This window comes from Myotis nattereri (assembly GCF_964212035.1).
Source record: "Myotis nattereri genome assembly, chromosome: 13".
Classification (NCBI taxonomy): Eukaryota; Metazoa; Chordata; class Mammalia; order Chiroptera; family Vespertilionidae; genus Myotis; species Myotis nattereri.
Genome location: NC_138088.1, coordinates 9,768,751 through 9,782,299, shown reverse-complemented (window position 1 = coordinate 9,782,299; position 13,549 = coordinate 9,768,751). Strand labels below are relative to the sequence as shown.

The window sequence follows — 13,549 nt, the reverse complement described above, 5'->3', positions numbered from 1 at the left end:
TATTAGAGCCTAATGGTGGCACCCTCTGATGGAAAGGGACAGGAAAGTTTCTAATAAAGGGTTTCTTTAAAGACAAGATATAGAGGAGAAAAAGAGGTAGCCATGAGAAAAGCAATCCATGTCAGAGTAAAAAAATACTGATTTATTAGTATAGGCACATTTTTTTAATACCATATAAATAATGACTCTGTTTGCAGGTGAGTAAGCAGAGTTTTTGAAATTACCCAATGTCAACTGGTAGCTGCGCAAGGCTGGATTCAAGTCCACACATACATGTTGCATTTTCAGTTGCACCCAGCCTTCATTTTCTTACCTGTAAATTGGGAACGTAACAGTTATTTGTTGGATAAATGGTTTCCATTTTCAAAACTGACATTCTACTGTCCCTGTTGTCTTAGATCCTAGGGTTGTCACCTCCGATATGCGAATATTTCCATAAGGAAATATTCCAAACACTTATCATATAATCTTAACATTAATTGTTTGGGCAGGCACTACCTCCATTTTAGTAGATAGTTAGAGAGAAGTGACTGAATTATGAAAAGTTCTTATGACCCAAGTGGTATGTCTATTAAATCTCTTTGTTTCCTGATACAGTGCTTCTAGTCACTCTTTACAATTAAAAATCAGTTGATTAATGCAGAACCCTGCTGAAATTTACATTTTAGACTAGGCTTTTCAAAGCCAAATATATTGGCAAGATTTTAAAGGAAAATTATATAAGGTTTTTCATCACCCTTTGAGCAGGAAAAAAAATGAAGAAAAATAACCATCACAGTTCATTAAATAAGAGATTGATAATAAAATGAAAAGGCCGAAACCGGTTTGGCTCAGTGGATGGAGCATCGGCCTGCGGACTGAAGGGTCCCTCCCAGGTTCGATTCCAGTCGAGGGCATGTACCTGGGTTGCAGGCTCATCCCCAGTGGGGGATGTGCAGGAGGCAGCTGATTGATGTTTCTCTCTCATCGATGTTTCTAGCTCTCTATCTCTCTCCCTTCCTCTCTGTAAAAAAACCAATAAAATATATTTAAAAAAATAAATAAAATAAAATGAAAAGGAAGTATACTGTTAGGAATTGATTTAAAGTCCTCTTATAGTAGCTATTTCTACAAGGTACTAAATACATTAAATAAAAGACATTAATAAATACTATTTATCTGTATATTAAATATGATTATTCTATATAATAAAAGCCTAATATGCAAATAGACCGAATGGTGGAATGACCGTTCAGCTTGGGGAAGGGCCGGCGAAAAGGTGGCACCAGGCCAGCCAACACAGGTGCCAGCAGGCAGAGGAAGGGGATGGCGACTGGGGGGCAGCAGAGACCTGCAGTGGTGGAGGGGCGATTGCCTCCCGCAGATGGAGGCCACTGGAGGAAGCAGCGGGGTGATGGGGGGTGGGGCTGGCCGCGTGCTGGCTGGCTCCGTCCCCCAATCGGCTCTTGGGTCACCTCCTGCAGAGCGAGGCCAGACTGTGGCTTCGGCCCACTCCCCCGAGGGAGCAGGCCTCAGTTGTCAGTTGGACATCCCCTGAGGGCTCCTGGTCTGAGAGAGGGCACAGGCCGGGCTGAGGGACCCCCCACCCCACCCTGAGTGCACGAATTTTCATGCACCAGGCCTCTAGTGAGTCTATATTCCACATATAATAAACCCCCTTCTTTCTATGACTTCTTTATAATGACAACCCAGCGCAACCCAAGAAATGGACTCGTTTCAAAGATACAATAAGTGGTTCCCAAAGGTATGAGTTCCCTGGAGCTATTCAAAGCCAAAAGAGCAAAGCCAAAGAAACCAAACTTCAGATTAGACAGCTTTCGTTTTTATTTTTTATTGATTTCAGAGAGAAGAAGGGAGAAGGAGAGAAAGATAGAAACATCCATGATGACAAACAATCATCAATCCGCTGTCTCCTGCATGACCCCCCTGTGCCCTGACCAGGAATAAGAAGGGACTTCCTGGTTCATAGATCTAAGCTCAACCCCTGAGCCACTCTGATGTGGAAGACAGCTTTTAATTTTTTAGACCAGTGTTGAAACATAGTTTGACGTGTGTGTGTGTGTGTGTGTGTGTGTGTGTGTGTGTGTGTGTGTTTCTGTGTTCCTACATGGTTGAGGCCTTCTGAATAATGAAAATTGACAGGACATGAAGATAGAGAATATTTCTTCTCCCCAACAGTCATTTGTTCAAATGCTAGGGGGAATAAACTCAGAGACACTTGTCTTTTATCCTTCAGAGCTATTTTTCTACCATTATAAGGGCAATATGATCTAGAGATGGGGGTTTATATTTTATCTCCTTTTGAGACAATTGCTTACATTCTGGGGTAGAGGCCTTTCTTTCCTCCGCCAGAGAGTATTGGTTTACATTCTGAAAGGAAGAAAAGGTTTTCTCTCTTTATCTCAGAAGAGTGAATGGAAGCTGTGCCAATAGATCTCTACACATGGAGTTCCTATATTCTGGGATTCCTCTCCTGTGGTGCAAATTCTGCTGCATGTTCCGGTGACATCTGCTTCTCATTGCATCATCTCGTGGGAATCTGAGGTGTCAGGCAATTCTTTATATTTACTCTATATGCAAATAAAAAGATCTGTTTTCTACACTAGAGATCTTTGGTATGTGTACATGTGTGGGAAAATGCACAGGACAGAATTTATCATTAAAAATATACAATTCAGTGACATTTAGTATTTTCACAGTGTAAATGCAAGCATCACCTCTATCTAGTTTCAGATCATTTTAATTGTTCCAAAAGAAAACCCTTCAACAATGAAAAAGTCACTCTTCATTACCACCTCTCTGTAACCACTGGCAACCACAAACTTGATTTCTCTGTCTATGGATTTATCAGATATGGATATTGTATATAAGTAAAATCATATAAGATATGGTCTTTTATGCCTGGCTTCTTTCACTTTTCAGAGTTAATCCATGTTATAGCACGCATGACTACTTCATTCCTTTTTATGGCCACATAATTTCAGTGTATGGACATACCACATTTTGATTATCCATTCATCAGGTGACAGACACATGGGTTGTTTCTATCTTTGTGCTTTAATTAATAGTCTTGCTAGAACATTAATGTACAACTTTTGGTTTCAACACCTCTTTTAATTTTGGCAGGTAAATAACCAAGAATAGAATTGCTTTGTCATATGATAATTCTATGTGTAACTTTTTGAAGAACCCCAAAGTGTTTTCTTTTCTTTCTTTAATTTAATTTATTTTATCTATTTTTATTTATTTCATGTTATTTTTTCATCATCATTTATCCCTTCTATGACCTCTTCCACCTATACCCCCTCCCCTACCCCCATCATCACCACACTGCTGTCCATGTCCATGAGTTCTCTCTCTTTTTTTCTCTTTTTGCTCAATTCCTCCACCCACCCCACCATAGTTGTCTGCCTGCTCTTTGTCTAGAAGTCTGTCTCTATTTTGCATTCATTCAGTTTGTTCTATAGCAGTTGTAACATTTTACATTCCCACCAGCAATTTGTGAGCCTTCCAATTATGCAACTGTCATAATACTTGTTATTAAATATTTTAAAAATTATTATAGCCATCCCAGTGGGTTTGAAGTGGTATCTTATTGTGATTTTGACTTGCAATTTTCTAGTGATTAATGATGTTACCATATTTTAATATTCTTGTTGGCCATTTGTGTATATTCTTTGGAGAAATAGCTATTGAAGTCCTTTGTCCATTTTTTTTCTCTTGGTTTATTTGTCTTTTCTCGTGTTGAGTTATTAGAGGTCTTTATATTCTGGATGGTAGAGCTTTATCAGATATGTGATTTACATATACTTTTTCTTGTTGTCTGGGTTGTCTTTTTGCCTTCTTAACAGTGTCATTCAAAGCCAAAAAAAGTTTTCATTTTATAATGTCCAATTTATCTATATTTTGTTGTTGTTATTTGCATTTTTGTTGTTATTTGTGTATTTATCAGACTCATGATGAAGAACCACATGACTTTTAATGGGATTTTTTTATCTCCATGTTTTCTCTCGGATTCTGTTTGTATTTTCCAAAGCAAAATCACTACCAAAGAGATAGATGATACTGAAGCTTACAAGATCGAACAGAATACCTAAGGATTGGCCAGTAATCTGATATAAGGTTATCCCATCAGTGCTGTGCCCAGAGAGAACATGTGCCAAATTCAAGTTGTAATTGACCCCTATTTGACTCTGAGGCTCCTCTCCGTTACTTGTTATACCATAATGCTGTGTTGTCTTCCAGTATCCCTTAGGTGCTTAAGAGTTAAGACACATCTTTCATCCTGGACAGGATTCCCAGCTCTTTCCCTCTTTCCTTCTGTCTTTCAGTTCTGAGACATTGGACTGGAAAATTGTAACCAAAAACAGCATATGTTTGGCTGCCTTTCACAGCAAAAGCCAAACTATATGTAATACTTTAAACAATAAAAAAATAAAAAATAAAATAAAAGGAAAGAGGTTTTATTAAGGTGCCACACAACCTGGGAGAATGGTAGATTCCTGTCCCCAAACCCATCTCTTCTTCCTGCTCTAGCCCCTAGTGCTTATAGGGAAGTGTGGGCTTCTTCTGTCCAATTACCTTGCTAGCATCTGGGCATGCTTGAGCCCTGTCCACTCATTTTTCTAGCTTTTGGAGCTCTTGAACCCAATCTATTCATCTTTCTAGTTTTCAGAAACTTAGGTCCTGTACTTAGTGTAAAAACTTCCTGCTGAGCAAGCATGTCCAATTGGGGAGACTCCCCAGTGACCTGAGTATCCAGGACAAGCATGTCAGACTCACAGCCCATGGGCCACATGCAGCCCACGACAAATATTTTTGTGGTCCAGCCAATATAACTGTATGTAAGAAACATTTGAATAAAAATTTCATGACTTAATTTTTACAATATCCTGTAAAATAATTATTAATAACAAACTACAACATCTGCTAATGATTAAATACTATAGTTGTGTTGCATTCATTTCCTTTATGTGCCTTATGTGCAGGTGCACCATTTCTCTCCACTAATACTAGCAGAGAGTATTTTAGCAGCCCATTGCTATGTCATTAGTTTTGGACTGACTTGTTTGGCATGCACAACAGAAAATATTTCGCTTTAGGAGAACAAGAAAAATAGTTTTATTTGTGTTATACATGTAGTGTCTGGTAAGTTAATGTTCAAGAAAAAATATTCGTTTTTATTAAAATGTTCTATTATTTTATGTTAACAATGACTCATTTATTTCAGCTCTTTGTAGTCAGCATGTCTCTATCTAAATAAACTTACGTTTCTATGAAAATTGAAGCTTTTGTTTTTTTGTGGTCACATACACTTAAACCTTGCTTATTTGGCCCATGTTAGCCTTTGAGTTTGACATGCTTGATCTAGAGTAACAATTCCTCTCTTCAAAACTCTGGATCCTTTTAAGGGTAAATGGATGGAGAACTCACCTATAGAGCTTCAGGGAGTAAGATCAGATCATGAGTGTTGATCTTTCATGTAGAATTAGGGTCAATGTTAGAGAATTTCCATCCATGGGCCTGATCCTCATCTTGTTATTTGTAATGGGATGTAAATTCTGACAAGTCCAGGTGGGAATTAAAGCCCCAAGAAGTGGTGGCCGTCAAGTGGCTTGTCTTGCTGCTTTATTGGGAGTTTGGTTTCCCTGGCTTCTTGGGGAACTGTCCTTCTGATGTTCTGGGCAGGTCATTATGGCAATCTAGTTTAGTGGAGTCACTGCCTCTAGCAATTTTAAAATCTCCTTTGCATGTTTGATGCGCTTATTCCCCAAGGTTAAGAACATTTTTCTTTCCACATTACCCCATGGGCATGGACTGCCATGAAGGCATATGTAAGATCAGTGTGGATGATAACATTCTTTCCCTTGGATAAGTCCAAGGCTTTGTTGTAGCTATCAGTGCAGCCTTTTATGCTGAGGGCCCTACAGCAAGGGACTTCTATTACCTTGTCTATATCAACTACCATTTACTCTCATTGTTGACCATTCTCCATGAAGCTGCTCCAATCTGTATGTAATTCCCAATCAGGTTCTGTCAGCAGCTGGTCCAATAGATCCAGTCTGTTGGAATAAATGTTGTCAAAGATCTCTAATCAGTCACGTTGAATGCTGAACAATGAAGTTGTGGTGAATACAGGTAAAAAGCAGTATGCTTTCTGACACCAATATCCACATCTGTAAAATTGGTATTGCATTTTATATTAAACATATCCAAAAGTTTCTTAAGTAAATGAATTGCAATTCTAACTAGAGAATATTTTGCACTTTATCCTTCCAGCTGGCACCAAGTGCCATAAGACCAGGGGCAAGAGAAAGTCCTTCCACAAGAAGAGAAAATATGAGCTGGGACATCCTGCTGGCAATGCTAAGACTGGCCCCCACCCACCACATATGCACAGTCCATGTGCGAGGAGGTAACAAGAAGTACCAAACCTTGAGGCTGGATGTAGGCAACTCCTCCTGGGGTTCCGAGTGCTGTATGCACAGAAGAAGGATTATTGATGTTGTCTACAATGCATCCAACAACAAATGGGTCCACACTAAGGCCCTAGTAAGGAACTGCCCCTGTTCATTGACACACACTCAGAGACAGTGGTGTGAGTCCCACTAGGCACTGCCCCTATGCCACAAGAAGAGTGCCAAATTAATTCCTGAGGAAGAAAAGATTTTCAACAAGAAACAATCAAAGAAAACTCAGATATATGTTAAGGGAAAAAGAATGCCAAAATCAGCAGTCTTTTCGAGGAGCGGTTCCAGCAAGGCAAGATTCTTGCACACATCCCTTCAAGACCAGGCCCATGTGGCCACACAGAGGACCATGTGCTAGAGGGAAAGGAGCTGGAGTTTTATCAGAGGAATATCAAGGCCCCGAAAGACAAATAAATCCTCTTCCCTTATATCTTAGCTCATGTAATAAAGGTGTTTAGTCTTTAAAATAAATAAATGAAAAACCCCTAAAATGCTATGGATACATATAATATTACCATTACATATTAGGTAATGGTAATCTTATATAATAAAAGCCTAATATGCTAAGTGTTTCGTTGACTGGTTATTCGTTCAACCAATCAAAGCATAATATGCTAATGATATGCTAAGGCTGCTCAACCGCTTGCTATGACATGCACTCACCACCAGGGGGAAGATGCTCTGACCAGTAGGTTAGCCTGCTGCTGGGGTCCAACCCATCAGGACTGAGCAAGATGGGCCAGACACACCCTGGAGCCCTCCCTGGCTGGCCAACATTCCTTACCCCTTCCTGGCCCCAATCGTGCACCATTGGGGTCCCTGGGCCTGGCCTGCACCCTCTCACAATCCGGGACTCCTTGGGAGATATCAGAGATCTAGTTTTGGCCCAATCCTGTAGGCCAGGTCGGGGGACTCCACTGGTACATGAAATCATGCACTGGGCCTCTAGTAAAATACAAAGTATATTGTTCCAAGAAGATTGGTCAAGATATTATTGACTCACACTAAAAATACCCTATATGTTATTACCCAAACCACTTTATATTAAAATATAATTTATATGCAAAATTAAAAATAAATAGTAAAATTATTTTTCTTTCAATCCAAGAGATGACTGATGTATTATCTTGAGCCTACTCTGATAGATTGGCATTGACTGAATTACTTTATTGGGAAGGATTATGATAGCAATTCGTTTAGGAGTGACTATCATGGGTGCAGAAGAATGGCAGCTTAAGTATTTATTATTCCTAGCTATCTCTTATTTTGAAAGCTATTTGAAATTAGAAAACATACTTATTTTTTATTCTAAACATCTAGAGATATACTATAGATGCTAAGAACTTAGTAAATTTTATCAAATGGATTATTGAATTAATGATTAAATGAATAGTTTGCTAAATCAAGAACAGATTCTTTTTGTAATCTATTTACATACATGTATATCTATGTATAGGTATGTGTGTGTGTGTGTGTACATGAAATTAAATAAGCAAATAGAGCCCAGCAATTCACATAACCCAGGGGCACTCATCAAAATCCCCGGGAGAGCTTGTTCAAACACAGATTGCTGGGCCCAAGCTCCAGAGGTTCTGCTTCAATAGGCTTTTGTTGGGGCATGAGGATTTGCACTTCTAACAAGCTCCCTGGTGCTGCTGCTGGGGCTGCTCCTGCTCCAGGTGCCACCCTGTGAGAACCATCAATGCAACCAGAAGGTTCATAGATGAGTTAGAGGCAAAGACAGCTGGCTCCAGGAAGTCAGTTTCATGGAGACACAACTTCCCTCTATTCATCTTTTGACTCGGCTTTTTTCTGTGATGACCTCATTTTCAGGCAAATATTTCCAGAAGCATCTCTTAACTCATGTAACCATTACAGTTGTATGTCTCCAAAGAGAATGAGGACCTTCTTCTTGATGGTTTAAGCAGAATCGCAGGGCTGATGCTGATTTGTTCTGTTTGGGTGAAATGTTCACCTCCCACAATTGAGATCGCCATCAGAAGAAAGAGGAGCAGTATTTCAAAAGGAAATGAAATATAGTTGGATAAAAAGTGACATACCTATCACCCTCGCCCCTTTGAAAACCAGCACTTCAAAGCCGAGGTGTGCAGCAATAATCTTAACCATCTGTGTAAACACAGTGCTCAACACGGGATCTCTGACCAGAGCTTCTCCCCTCTTCCCATCGGCCTCCCTTTCTCATTCTTTCCTGGCCTGGGTCTGCAAGAGCTCCAGTTCTTACATGAGAAATCTGTCACAACAGGATCTGAATAGTCAGGAAGATATTCATTAGAAACCCTTAGAGTGGTTTTAGTCAAATAGAAATGAGAAATACAAAATTTTCCAGAACCAGGATGACTCAGATAAACGCTGAGTGGTTAATAGAAAATTTCCTCAAGTGTTTTGCTTCCTTAAATAAAATTTAATAAGGAGAGCACAATAAGGCCTAAGGTTAATTTTAAGGGAATAGGTATTAAATAAATCTACATAATCATTAGCCTTTTTTTCTGGTGAAGAAAATTAGAATGGCACAATTGTCCTAAGTGAAAGAAGGCTTATGTGGAGGAGCCGAGGATCAAAACCATGCAGCTTATATTTGAATCCATGTGGCTGTAGTAATTATGGTATGCTAAACTGCTCTGAGGTAGTCCCCACATATCTCAAGATGGATGCTAAATGCTCCCTTCCTTGTAATTATACCTGCCATGGCACAGGTGGGTAATAGCATAGACACGTCCATGCATATGCAATTTTCTGACTAGTTAGAATGTGTATGATAATGATCACACATGTTGGTCTTCTCTTCAAGTTCCTCTACTTTCCAGATTCCTGTGGCTCCTGGATTCTCTCCCTACACTTCTGGGTTTCCAACGGCTTCTCTGCTGCTAAGGCCACGTTTCCTTCTTCCTCTTGAGCTCCCCCTCCTCCTCTTCTTCTTCTCCTTCTTCTTCTCCTTCTTCTTCTTCTTCTTCTTCTTCTTCTTCTTCTTCTTCTTCTTCTTCTTCTTCTTCTTCTTCTTCTTCTTCTTCTTCTTCTTCTTTTTTCTTTGCTGCTATTTGCATTATCTCCTTCAGAATAGCTAGCTGTGTCTCTCCAGATACTGTTGAGAGTTGATGCCTCATGAATGTAACCACAATAGACAATCTCAGTGAACAGAAAATTTGAGAGCACCCAGTGAAGAGGAGAGTGTGATTGTCACTTTCTCACTGGAGCGCATGTTTGATCCTTCACTGCTCCAGCCAACCTGCCCCGCACTGTGGGAGCAATTCTCACCCTGTGGCTTCATGTGTCCACTTTAACTTTCCTCTCAGATCTTTTTATTAAAATCTTTATTGTAGAAAATATTACACATGCCCCTTTTTACCCTCATTGACCTCTCCTAGCCTGCCCCTGCCCCCCTGTTTTCTGTGTCCATGGGCTACGCATATATGCATACAAATCCATTGGTTGATCTCTTTCCACCCACCCACCTTCCCTTGCCTTCCCTCTGAGGTTTGACGGTCTGCTTCATGCTTCTATGTCAGATCTTTAAGGATCCTCTGAGGAACAATAATAAAAGTAACCAACCTTGTTTATTTATTTACCAGGGGCTGGTATAATCCCTGTTCATACATAAACCCCTTCCATCTTCCCCAACACCTTATACGGTGGTTGTAATTATTAGTCTCGTTTTCTGGTGAAGTAAATTAGAATGTCACAATTGTCCTAAGTGACAGAAGGCATAAGTGGAGGAGCCCAGGGTCAGATGCAGTTTATATCTGAGTCCATGTGACTGTAGTCATTAGGGTAAGCCAGAGCTAGACAGCCCCCAAATGCCTGATGATGATAACACATCTGGTGTTATTTTCTCAGATGACAAAGGTGGACTTCTTGTTAGTGGGATGCTCTCCACTCCTCACTGACTATGGGATCTGGTATCCTTCATCTCCCGGCACTGATCATCACCTGTGTCTGCTTGGCAGAGGGGAAAGAACAGGAAGGGGCACATGTGCAAGTTTCCTAGGCCAAGCATAATCACTGCTCCGCATGCTCCGCTGTCCAGGTCTCAGTGACTTGTCACTTCTAACTGCAAGGGAGAATGGAGCGTGTCGTCGACGTCGAGGGGCATGCAGAGAAGAGGCATAACCAGCACTCCATCACAGTGAATTCTTGAAATCCTATATTTTCCATAATGACTCTAAAAACGATTGAGCCCAACTAATAAAAAATAAACCTTCTGTGGAGGCAGCACCCACATTGCACAGTGCCCGACATATATTGATAAGATAATTATTTGTTAAATGAATGAAGGATTCAATTCTCTATTCCTATCTCTAAGACCATACAGGATTGTCACTTCCATGTTTGCTCCATTGTCAATTTTAGTTTTGAAAAAAGCAATGTCTTATTATTTGTAATTAGACAATATGTCCAAGAATGATCTATGAAATGCAAAGTCACTGTATTAGTACAATGTGGTGGTTTCCATGGGTAACAAATTATAATTTACCCTACTACCTTACATTTTTTTGAACTTTAATTACCAAGAGAATTTTTTTAAAAAAAGGAAGGGGCAATCTGTTTCTTCATTAAGAGATATATTATGTTGCAAAATGTAGTAAAAACTGGATTTTTGTTGTGCAATGTTTTATAAATTAAGAACACAATATATCACGTGTATTTTCTCTGTACAGTGGCCTTTCTCTTTAAATAGTTCTTAGTTTGCTGCAATAAAGGAATATTATGATTTCATAGGCACTGCCTAAGAAAGAAATGTAATTAACATGAGTAATTTCAAAACCCATTTAAGATCTTGCAATGAAATATTTTATGAACAGTTAAGGTAGTAAATTATTGATTACCTAATCAAATTCTCAATTACTGACTAACGAATAAGTTGCCATCTCTCCTGTAACAGATATTCTCTGAATGCTTTTGCAAGACTAATTGACTCTCTCAGCATCCATCACACTCCCTTACAAATAAGGGATTTCTTAAATTGCTGCCATTCATTTCTATTCATAGCCCTGGTTTATGAGTTACTGTTCACAGTTACACCCACCCTAGAATAGACTCCAGTTCATGGATGTCTGACAGGCTTGGAGTGTCAACAGATACCATCAACAACTGCAAAGACTCTGAAACCAATTATCAACAGGGTAGTTGTATTTCTATCTCATTCCCAAACACATGTAGAGTGTGACGGGCTACTTAGTGACTTGGCCTAACCCCTTGGTCGGCAAACTGCGGCTCGCGAGCCACTTGGCCCCTTGAGTGTAGCTCTTCCTAAGCCTTAGGAGTACCCTAATTAAGTTAATAACAATGTGCCTACCTTTATAGTTTAAGTTTAAAAAACTTGGCTCTCAAAAGAATTTTCAATCGTTGTACTGTTGATATTTGGCTCTGTTGACTAATGAGTTTGCCGACCACTGGCCTAACCAATCCTTGAGACTGTAGATTCTTAGGCTGATGGATCATTGGGTTCTCCTTCCAGGTAGTGAATAAAGACAATTCAAGGCCATGTTTTAGAGAATTAATCATAATAATTCCACCCTTTTAACTGCCTAAGTTTTTTTTTCCCCACAAGTTCCATATTTATTGAATCAACAAATGCTTATCGGATGACATTTTGAAATTATATTTATTGAGGTGACATTAGTTAATAAGATTATATAGGTTTTAAGTATACATTTTTATTATACATGATCTGTATATTGAATTGTGTGCCCACCATCCAAAGTCTAATCACCTTTTGTCACCATATATTTGCTCCCCAGCTCCCTTCCCTCTGGAAATTGGCATACTGTTGTCTATGTCGATGAGTTTGTTTTATACCCCACATATCAGTAAAATCATATGTTTATTACCTTTTTTTCTGATTGACTTATTTCATTTAACATAATATTCTCAGGTACATCCATGTTGTCACAAATAGAGGTATTTCATCTTTTCTTATGGCTGAGTAGAATTCCATAGTGTATATATCCACACATCTCCTTTATCCAACCTACTATCAAAGGACTCTTTGGTTGTCTCCATTGCATTGGCCAAATAAATAATGCTGCAATGAACATAGGGGTACATAGATCTTTATGAATAACTGTTTTCAAGTTTTTTCAGGTAGATATCCAGAAGAGGGATTTCTGGGTCATATGAGAACTCTATTTGTAGTTTTTTGAGGAACCACCATACTGTTTTCCATAGTGGTTGTGCCAGTTTACATTCCCATCAGCAGTGAATGAGGGTTCCTCTTTCTTCACAATTTTTCCAATACTTGTTATTACTTGTTAATAATAGCCATTCTAACAGGTGTGGATGGTATCTCATCATAGTTTTGATTTGCATTTCCTTAATAGCTAATGCAGGTGAGCATTTTTTCATATATCTGATTTCACAGAGGAAGGATCAAGGATAGAGAGAAACATCAATGATGAGAGAGAATCATTGATTAGCTATCTCTTGTACGTCCCCCATTGGGGATCAATCCCACAATTCAAGCATGTTCCCTGGCTAGGAATGGAACTGTGACCTTCTGGTTCATAGGTCGATGTTCAACCACTGAGCAATACTGGCTTGGCACTCTGTCCAATTTTTAATTGGATTATTGTTTGTTTGGTGTTGAGTTGTAAGAGTTCTTTATGTATTTTGGTTATTAACCCCTTGTTGGAGCTATTGTTTGCAAATATTATCTCCCATTTGGTTGGTTGCCCCTTTGCTTTGCTGGCAGCTTCTTTTGCTATGCAGAAACCTTTTAGTTTGATATAGTCCCCTTCATTTATTTTTGCCTTTACTTTGCTATGGGGTCAAATTCATAAAATGTTCTCTGTGACAAAGTTCCATAAGTTTGGTACCTATGTTTTCTTTTGTGTAATTTATTGTTTCAGGTCCTAAATTTAGGTCTTTGATCCAGTTTGATTTAATTGTTGGACATGGAGACAAACTGTAACGTAGTTCCATTCTTTTTCATTTGGCTTTCTAATTTTCCTGGCTCCATTTATTGAAGAGGTATTCTTTTCCCCATTGTGTGTTTTTGACTTCTTTGTCAAAAATTGGTTGCCCATATACATGTGGTTTTATTTCTGGGCTATTAATTTTGTTCC

At 39.1% G+C, this 13,549-nt stretch overlaps 1 long non-coding RNA gene and 1 pseudogene across 2 annotated transcripts in view; one reads left to right on the top strand and one right to left on the bottom strand.

The window, feature by feature from the left end:
- Positions 1-222: 222 nt before the first annotated feature.
- Positions 223-13,549, bottom strand: part of LOC308528709 — a 260,832-nt gene continuing 247,505 nt past the window's right edge. The window contains exon 3 of the long non-coding RNA XR_013996727.1: positions 223-313. This is a non-coding gene — a long non-coding RNA (uncharacterized lncRNA). The remainder of the gene's footprint in view (positions 314-13,549) is intronic.
- Positions 6,108-6,884, top strand: LOC308529127 (small ribosomal subunit protein eS8-like; annotated as a pseudogene). Its single transcript has 2 exons — positions 6,108-6,138; positions 6,280-6,884. The product of its transcript is annotated as a small ribosomal subunit protein eS8-like (transcript).